We start from the raw sequence: 10999 nt of genomic DNA, 5'->3' as shown, positions 1-10999 counted from the left end.
GTCTATGTAACTATTATCTTACTAATGCAAAATTGATTCATTCTCAAGAAATCAATTATAGTAATTCACTTTATTAGTAGATTAACATGTACAACATATTACTGATTAAAAATCAAACATAAATCACGAAGAATGATACAGAAAAAAAGATTCTTAATAAAATTCAACATGTATTCATAGTGATAATCCTTAGGAAAAGAGAATAAAAGGGTATCCATATAAAAAGAATCTATCAAAAATTACTGGTAATGTCATACTTAATGGTAATTTTTTTTTAAAAAAAGATTCTTTCAAAGACAGGAAGAAAGTTGCTTTCTATTTCTGCTTCGGAAAGTATTTCAAGGGCTTCACTCATTAGTGCTAGGAAAAAAAAGTGAAGGAAATGAGAGGTAAAAATTTTCTGTTTCTTCTTGACTCAGTCTTGGAAGATTGTATGATTATAGAAATCTATTCATTATTTCTAGGCTGTCCAATTTGTTGGCATCTACTTGTTTATAGTATTCTCTTATGAATCTTTGTATTTCTATAGTGTTGGTTGTAATTTCTCTTTCATTTCTGATTTTGTTTATCTGGGCCCTCTTTTCCCTTGATGAGTCGGTTAAAAGTTTATCAATTTTGCTTATCTTTTCAAAGAAACAGTTAACGTTGATGCTTGAGAATGGTTCTCTACATACGTCTAAATATCTAATCTTATTTTAAAAATGCAAATTATATATGGGAAAACATTAATATGCTGAAATATGGATGGTAGGTATGTTTATGTTACAGCATACTGCTATTAAGACATTTATCATGCATATTAAGGTATATCATGTTATGTCAAACCCTATTTCTAATTTCTCACATTTGGAATCCCTCAGAAGAAAGGGAGTTAACCAGATGATATGTGATCCATTTCTCTACCATTACGGAGGAGATTCTTTTGGTCTTACTTGAGTAATTTCATTTTTTGTTATTTTGTTATGGCAATTTAGGTTAATTCTTTTAGCAAAATGTACAGTTTATTAAAAAAATTAAGTTGATAATATGAAAATAAGATTTTATTTAGAATTAAAATCATAAATTGTTGTAGTTTTCATTGAGTTAACAGACTTATTTTTACCTAGTTTAAATAATTTTATTTGAACTCAGTCATAGTTTTAACAATAATACTGATTTTAATACAATTTATCATAGTTCATGATTTTTTTAAGTGCAATTAATGGTTCATAACAAAAGTTTATTTTCAATCTGATTTCTTGTTTTGGTCTTCTTTAAGATTTTGTCTCTCTGTATATCCCCCTATCGGTGCACCACTTCAATTAAAAAGAAATATATTAATATACCTCCTGCACACTCCCAGGTCCTGAGAAAACAAGAGCAATAAATATTCACTGAATGTGTACAATGTGCAAAGTACTATGCTAATGACACATAAGTTTTAACCTTCAGTTTCTCTTGCACATCAGGCATATTTAAAATTATTTTTATTGTCTGTGAGACACACAGCCAGTGAAAGGAAACCAATATTCAAACTCAGATCTGTCAGGAGCCAGCTATTAAGGGGTTGGTAGTGTTAATGATAAATGTGACAAATGTTATATCAGACCTGGTGGAAAAGTACTACCAAGGATAGGCACTGTTTTTGCACAAACATCTTCCTTTGAAATAAATACATTGTGGGTCTCAATGATGATGTGTAACTTAAATATTTCACTTTATCTAGTGATGTTCAATATCTTGTTTACTGAATCAATGTTATTAAAGGAAAGAGTAAGTTTTAAAGTTTGGAGCATATAATAATTTAAAATCTCCTTAAGAAGGGGCACCTACGCTGGTATTAAATTCAGCTTTAATACCTGCTATCGGTAAAGACAAATAATGCACTGATAGTGAAAATGTCTTTCTTAACTTATGGAAATATGTTGAATATTCAATCATTTTCACTCATACATCAAGTGATATTAGAAAAGTTTTATTAGTACTAAATAATATTTCTGTTGGTTATTTTTTATAACCAGGAAAGCATTGCTTCCACTGCCCAAGGTGAGATTTTTGAGAAGTTTTTCTATATGCAATGGCATTCAGCAGAGTATTTATTATCAGTCTTTCTAAAAATGGCATATTTGTCTAATAGACAGTGAGAACATTTCACATTCCATTCCTTTTATTGACAATCTGCTATTACCATTGATCATTTCTTTTGGAAAGAAACAAAATTCATTGTCAGAATAATAATGAAAATTCAAAGCATGAATAAAAATGAAAGTGACTAGACTTATAAATCAAATGTGGCAATTAAGTGTTTACTTAAGAGAGTAGAAACTCATATAAGGATACCTTTAAAATCGGTTCAAAAGTTTTAGCAATTCTTTGAAATCAATTTTAAAGATAATATAAATATCTTTATGATAGAAAAGTATTATCGTTTAGAAGTATTTCATTTTTTTAAAGCACCCAATTATTGCTTGTTTTTAAAGCTACTATTGATTCAAAATGTGTACTCTATCATAGTGCAAAAGGTAGTTTGAAAATCATTTTATATAATTAAAATGTTATAATTGGTAAAACAAATGTATCTCCTCTCAAGAAAACTGCTTTAAAAAATATGATACCAGTTTTGAAATCATTGCTATAGTCTAATTTTTAACATTTATTTACCATATAGTAATAATTCATGAATTCTATCTTATTAAACATATAATAGAATTATCAGTGAAAAGTATATAAGGCTAAAATAGCTAATAAGTTCATGCTCAAGTTTTATGATTTTTGGAAAAAATTACACAAGAAATTTCTTTTGTAAACGATACTTAAAAGTAGTTCGAAATCAACTTTATCTCCAAAATGTGTGCTAAATATTTATTTTGTGTTATATGAATTTATTTTAATCTCCTCAATAAAAGGAAACACTTTCCAAGGATAAAAGTTTCACTAATACATCTTCAAAAATGAAACACTCATTAAAATTCTACACATCCTATGCATTCCTTAGAATAAATTATTTTTTGCACATTTGCATTGTGTATGAATCATTGCCTTAGGGGAAAAAGACAGCCTCGGGGCATAATGCCTGGGACAAAGACATATTCCCCAGAGGAGCACCATGGGAGGTTTGGTATCTGCTTTGACAAACAAAAATTACGTTAAATCACATAAATATTATATGTGTATATGTATGTATATTGCACATGTGAGAATATTCACTCATTCTTGCAGAATTTTATTTATCTATACATTTTTTTCTTACATCACTTCATTTTTAACTTTTCTAATATTTCTTTGATAAACAACTAGGTTTACTTGAGAATTCAGCTAAAAGCACAGATTTTTTTTCACCTTAATTTGAGTGTTATATATTATTTCCTCTCATAAGCTAGAAATCTGCCAGCTAGCACAATTGTGACTTTGGCTCAATTAGTGTAGACCAAGTTCATTGCTGGAAAATATTTTTAAAGAAAAATATAAATTGAGTGCCCTCAGCGGTCCCCAGATTTGTCTCTTTCTTCCAAAGTGTTTGTACGGAACAGACTCAGGGATGCCCCTTTTGCAGCCTCGAATCACCCTCTAACCTCTTCTGGAACCATCAGAATTATCTTTGCCATCCTCTGACTCCAAGACCAGCCAACAAAGTTTTAGGAGTTTAACTTTTTATTGCCAAGCAAACATGGCCTCCCGAATTGGTCAGAATTATTCCACCCAAGAGGAAGCCAACGTCAACCATGTGGTCAACATGCATCTGCGGGCCTCCTACACATACTTCTTCATGGGCTTCTATTTCCACCACAGGGATATGGCTCTAGAGGGTGTGGGCCACTTCTTCCATGAGTTGATCAAGGAGAAACATGAGAGCACTGAGCATCTCTTGAAGATGCAAAACCAGCACGGCAGCCACGCCCTCCTCCAGGATGTGCAGAAGCCATCCCAAAACAAGTGGAGTAAAACTCAGGATGCCATAAAAGCTGCCATGGTCAGAAAGAAGAACCTGAACTAGGCCCTTTTGGATCTGTGTGCCCTAGGTTCTACCCATGCAGATTCCCATCTTTGTGACTTTCTAGAGAGCCATTTCTTAGATGAAGAGGTGAAACTAACTCATCAAGAAGATGGGCGACCACCTGACTAAACCCCTCAGGCTGCAAGTCCCCAGGCTGAACCTCTCTTTGAAAAGTTTACCCTCAAGCATGTATAGAAACCTTTGAGGGCCTCTCTGCATGCCCCTGGTGTTGGTGGGCTTCTGTCTCAGCCTCTCCATGCAACCACCAGCCAGCCTTTTAAACCACAGCGAAGGCCTCTCCCAGGACATGGACCAAATGAAAACAATAAAGTTTTTATAGCAGCTAAAAAACAAAAAACAAAACAACAACAACAAAACTAACAATGAAAAAACCACCACCACCAATAAAAAACTATAAATTATGTAAAGATTTGTTATAAAATCTTCTTTATATATAAAAGAAAATTTAACATATCCACATACCTCTTGTTACGAAGAAAAATTAAACAAGTGTATTAAGTTTAACAAAAGAACAGAGAATTCTTAATCAGTCTCAAAATTTCCCCTTACTAGTGAGTCAGTTTCATTCCTGACTGGTATCCCTGCCAGCATAATACTATTCAAATGAATATTTTAATATATGTTCTAAAATTGCATTCATGTAACGAACACTATCAACATTTTTAACTAGCAATGGATTTCTATATTAATGATAACTGATTTTATAGAGCAATGTACTGCATTTTCTACTAAAACTATTTAATTATATGTTGATTATATGCAAGACCACTACTTCTTAAATAGAAAACAGAAAATGTTTCTTTTTATAAAAGAGAAATATTCTACCACATATTCATGACTCCAAAAGACAGCTCTGCAAAGATATTTACATAGATAGTGCTCATATTTATTCAATATTTTTTCAAATGATAATGGGCTTATTTAAATATTACCTTGTTACTTTATATTTTAATATTATGAAAATAAGACTCTGATATAATGAATTATAATTTCTAAACCTTAGATTTCACAAGTTTGTTTGTTTTTTTTCCAAAAAATAGTATTATCATTCTCAATTCTCATTCTACTCTTTGGTCCAAAACACTATTTGTTTGAGTCAGGTGCTGGAGATTCGTAAAGACTATGATTTTATCACCATTGGAAATGTCAGCAAGTTATCTACTTTTTTCATTTTCAATTATGCCTGCATCTATAAATTTAATTACAGATAATCAAAATTTGTCTTCTCCTTTATGAAGATGCTGCTAAAAAGCCATTGCAGTTTTTATATCTTTTAAAGATATAATATTTTACTATTTCAGAAAATCTCATAGAAATACATTTCCTTTTATATCTTACTTAAAATCTTAAGAAAGTAAACAAAATTAAGATTATTTATGTCTCTAAGGATAGGTTTATTTTCTATAAATTTTATGGTGTCCATAAAATAATTTAAAAAATAAAGAGCAGGGCAATGCTATTTTTTTCAGAATGTTGTTCCCAATTATTTTTACTTACTTTGAAGATTAACATAAAAAATCTATTATTTAAATTTCATCATCCCATATATATCTTTATATCAAGAGTTTATATGAAAGAGAGAGGCATATAGTTTAAGAGAGAAAATATGTTTGTATAGATACAAGCACATTATTTTTCCCCATCTCAAAATTCCTAGCAGGGAGTGAGCTTAGAGAGGTTCTGGGGTCAGATGCTTGTGTACTCATTGACAGAGATGATAATGATACTCTTGACAGCACTGAGATACTGCACGCTGTATGACAACGGGCTTGAAAAGGCATCACTGAAGGTGATAATAATGAGGACCAGCAGGAGGACATATTTCAGACTGAGAAGCTGGGAGGGTATTATCAGTCTGATGGAACAGGCTGAACTGTAGAGCCATGTAGATAGCATTCTTCTTTTATTGAGAATCCTGCTGAAATAGACATATTGTATAGTAGGACAGATTTTTTTGTAGATGCTAAAGAGAACACAAAATATTCTTAATGCAAGAGCAAGTCTGGAGAATGATAAAGTCCACAAGTAAGGGTAAAATTTACTTAAAAAGCAAGAGATTTGAGAAATCATCATAGAATTTAAATTGATCATAAAATATAAGAGCAAATTATGCTACATTTTACCATTTATTAATATAAAAATTAAGTATTGGATTTCTTAGTCTATAATCAATCCTTCTAAAACATATAAAATAGGGTTATTGTTATATTTTAATTAGCAAGTTTACCAGTTCTAGTAAGAATGTTCTGCCCAGTATGCAATTTGTAGTAGAGTTCTGGGTTCCACAGAAAAGTTATTAAAAGGGGGTGGGAGACTAGATCTATACCCCAAAATTCCATCAATCTAAGTGCTGACTAACACAGATGAAGAGTTATATAATAACATATCCCTGAAGGACAAGTTTTAAAATGCAAGGACTCACCCTAAACTTGTAACTGAATTTTTCAGGAACAAAAGCAGAAAAGAAGCTGATAGGAAAATACTCCTGGTTTCAATTGTGCAGGTATGCACCCTGGGTATAATTCTAAATGATTCTGATTAAGTTGTTCAAAGGCATATTCTGTCTTGAAATGATCATGTAGCTGGTCCTAGATGCTTCAGCAGAAACATAATCTAACAATCTAGGGTAAAATTGATCAGGCTCTCATTGGCCTCTCCAACTTGCACCAGCATAGTATAAGTTTCTGACTCTGAGCAGTTAGTGATTTGGGAGCATCCATGTCTTAATTAACTACTATGATGATCAATACACAAGAGAAAATTATGAATTCTGATCACTCCTACATTTCCATTAAGTTCAAATTCCTTGCAAATGCAATCAATTATATATAAAAAGTCATGGTGGGTCCTGATTAACAAATATTCTAGTGCTTGGGATTTCTGTTTAGGCCGTCCTTGGAAGCCTACCTTCCATGGGAAAATAAAAACAAAAACAAAACAAAACAAAAACCTCTAAAACTTTGGAAACAACAGGAGGGACAAAAGAGTGACTGGAGCATTGAAAAAATTCTGCAAGACAGGTGAGATGGAAGATTCCACAGTCCTGAAGGTAGAGGGCCCATAGGTGCTAAGAAAACATTTCTATTAGTGAGAGATCAAAGCCGACCTGTTTCAGAACACAGAGGATACTGTTCTCATGTACAGTGTCTCTCTCATCCTCCCTAAATAATATCACTTAGGCTGATGCTTCTTAAGATTATATTTCCAGATTGTTACTTTTCTCTGAGCATCCTTTATTCAAATACCTTTATACATTTCCACTGAATTGTTTTGAAAATATTGTAAAATAACACATTGACCAAGCTTTTAATTCTCCCAAATCTTATCTTTTCCTTCTCTTTCTCATTATGGCACTATCAAGTACCCAATTGTTAAAGTCAGAAAATTCTTTTATGAAGTCCTATTTCTCCCAATAAAATATCTTAATTTGTCTACTTATTTTAACACCAGTTTGACTTCCATCCCATTCTCCTTTCTTGTGCATATAATTTTTTCAATTTTATGTTGAACTATTTTTATGAACAAGTAAACTGAATTTATTTCTCTTAAAATGGGAATGATAAAGCTTAACTTGTTCTCATGATAAATAGAATAATATATGAAAATAATTAAACAGAGTTCTCTATCTTTGTTGCTTGTCTAAAATGTAAATGTCATCTTCTCAGAGAAGACTCATCTGACAGTCCTATAGGAATTCGCCCCTGACCCCTCTTTATATCATTACTCTATGGTACTATCACACGGCACATATTTATTGATAGATTGAGTAAATATCTCCTCAAATTTAATATTTATATAAACGTAGACTCTGTCTTGTTGAACACTGTATCCAAGCTCTTAAAACAGTATGGGCAAACAGTACTCACTCAATAAACAGTGGATAAGTGAATAATGGAAAGAATATACTCTAAGCACAGATGCACTATAAAAGTGTAACTGGAATAGCTGTTAATAAACCAAGAGTTCAAAAAATATTATCTTTTCTGTTCTCAATTTTGGGGCCTCTATCCAAGTCACTCAGTTATTCTTAATTTATGTTTCTCCAATAAATGGATATTTGATTTTGCATTTGTCATTGCCCTTTGAATGTTTAGCTCCTTAGAGAAACTTAGTAGAGGTATAGTAGCTACACAAAAACTCAATAATGCCTGTTTTGTTGGCTAAAATGACATTTCATGTCAATGAATTACCCTAAATTCTAATATATAGTATGCCTCTGTTATAACAAAAATTACTAATTTTATGTTAGTATTAAATTAGAAGGCCTTTAGGCTCTCATCCATTCTTGAAATACTCTCAAGATCCTAGTCCAAACGAATTATTTGAAATGTACTTAATGTACTTTCAAATGACTAATGATCCTATTTTTAAATAACCATACTTTCAAACATGAAAGGAATATATATTTACTGACAAAAATTTTGAAGAAAAAGAAAACATGCAGAAGGTGATGAAAATCATACATATTAAAATGATCCAAAGTAAGCAACTGTACAGTTGGAAGCATACGATTTTTTAAAATTTGCATGTTTTATACTTTTAGAAAATAAAATACATATAATTTTACAGTTGTTAATTATATATTGAAAAATTTCTTATGCAATTAAAAATTCTACATAAATATGTTTACTAGTTCTGTAATATTCTAACAAATATAGTCATAATTCACTTAATATTCTATTATGTACATTTAGCTTTTCCCTCTAAGTTTGACAATAGAAATTATCTTTGTAGATAATTTTCACCTGCAGTTCTGGTTATTTTCTTAATGTTTTTCCAAAATTAATTTATTGGGTCAAGTATTTTAAGGCTCTTGAAGTATTGGCCAATAGCCGAACAGGCTATGTATTGAAAATATTTATCAAAAATTTATTCAGACTTAATATTGCAAAAATAGCAACTTAAGAGATGTTAAAATAATTTGCGCTGTTAACATGTTCTTAATCCTATTGTTATTCTTAAATCTATTGCTTGAATTTATTTTAGTATGTTATTTTTATAGAACATTCATCAATATTTATAGAATAACATTGCTATTGTCAACATAAATCAATTTAACTGGTCCAGCTAATTTTAATTTTGCCACCTATCACAGGTAGGAGTAACATTACATTTATTTCACTTCTCTAACTGAAATGTAGTCAATTCTGAGATCTCATCTAAACATTCTGGTAAGAAATTCAATGGCTATCACTGTTTAGGTTCTTCTTACCACCTTAAATTCTGCATAGAGTGCATGGATCTTACTTAGGTCAGAACTAGAAAGCAGAGAGGCATGGTGGTTATGGGTCAGTGCTCTTCATCAAGATCAGTTTTTTGTTTTTTGTTTTTTGCTTCAAACCCCTGAGTCTTAACTATTTGCTAAGGTAGCAGCACCATTTAAACAATTTGTTTCCGAGGGGTTATATATGCCTTCAAACTCTAACTTGTGTGACTAGTCTCATGCACTATTTTCTGGTGCCTCCGAAGTTGCCATAGTTTTTCTTAGAGAGGTGATTTTATTTTTTTCTTAACCATTTCCAGCAGCTGAACCATTTCTGGAAAATATCCTTTCAATAAGATGGAGCTTAAAGAGGATCGTTGTGCTCAATATTATCCCAAAACACACACATTCTATGGGAGATTAATATTCCTGGGTTTGAAACTCTCAGGTCCAGCACCCTCCTTAAGTCTTTATATAGTAAACATAATCACATTTTCTCCAGCTTCTGGTAAAACTTTAGGAAATTAACCTGAGTTTCTCCCAGATTTACTGTGCATCAATAAAAGATCATTTTAAAGTGTTTAGATAGTCACTTTGCCGATTATTTTTGTTTTAAGTACTTGTAGCTAGGTTACAGAATTAAAGCTATGTTTCTAAAGACATCTCATCAAAATTGTCTTCACTCCCTACCCACACACTACTGCCCTGACACAACAAGGAATCATACTACTTTCTGGAAATTTTCCTGTATTCCAGAATCATAACAGAATATCACAATGAAGACTCAAATATTTGTCATCTAAGTAAAGAGATTTCACCCCTGTAAAATACCACCAGTTCTGGTATTTTGTTATTTCCATTATTAGCCGGGTGATCTTCCCAGCCTGGCCTAGCAGTTGAGCCCCTGTCCTGGGTAGTATTTCCCATGGAGGAAACAAATGGCCTTTTTCTTCCAGAATATTGTTAACAATAGGTATTAGGTATTTCTCCATTTCCTATAAGAGTTGGACTTTTTGTTTGTTTTTAAATTTAGTCTGTTAGATAAAACTTAAAATGCATCTTCCTATTTCTCCTCTTCTTGACAATCTACTAGGAATCATAAATTAAATCTTATCAGACTACTGTGATAAGACCAGATTTATCATTTTCTCATTCTTCTATGTAGGTTCTGCTTATCAGCCTAAGTCCACTATGACTTATGAAGCATTATGTAAATGTTTCAAAATTTCTCTTATCATATTTCATTAATACTCCTCCAGTTACTAAAAGTTACAAAATTTCTGCATATGAATTCTCCATTAGGGCCATGACCATTGTCTCAAAATCTATTGTCTTCATTTACTGGGGATATGATTTAGTTTCTTATTAAAATATTTGCTACCCAAGAATTCTAACTCATTTGATAATGAGGACTTCATAATTAAAAAGTATGAATTTTATCCATCATTCAGAAGTAAAAATGCACATACCTTTTATGTTTTTAAATAAATTTTAATCATTCCACTAAGCTGGTAAGAAATTCAATGTCAGTCCTTAAGGGGACATTTTCCCTCACTATTAAGGGAAGGTGATATTTCAGGAGTCTCAAGTTTTTGGCTACACATAAAGAAAGTACCTCTGTTATGGATCTAGAGCAGATGCCTCTGGTGTACTCATTTTCAAAATATTCAGGACTCCTTAATTTCAGGAGGCTCCTCTGCTTATGGGTCAAACTTCGATATTTAGGTCACACAGACTTTGTCAGGTATCCATGCTCTAGACTTCTTAATTGTTTTAAACCTGATTCTCTGTATGTTCTAGGG

At 31.7% G+C, this 10999-nt stretch overlaps 1 pseudogene; it reads left to right on the top strand.

Moving 5' to 3' along the window:
- Positions 1-3646: 3646 nt before the first annotated feature.
- On the top strand, positions 3647-4168 carry LOC105305942 (annotated as a pseudogene).
- Positions 4169-10999: the final 6831 nt, after the last annotated feature.

Source organism: Pteropus vampyrus, unplaced genomic scaffold, assembly GCF_000151845.1.
Source record: "Pteropus vampyrus isolate Shadow unplaced genomic scaffold, Pvam_2.0 Scaffold12, whole genome shotgun sequence".
Taxonomy (NCBI): Eukaryota; Metazoa; Chordata; class Mammalia; order Chiroptera; family Pteropodidae; genus Pteropus; species Pteropus vampyrus.
This window is presented reverse-complemented; position numbering and strand designations above follow the sequence as displayed.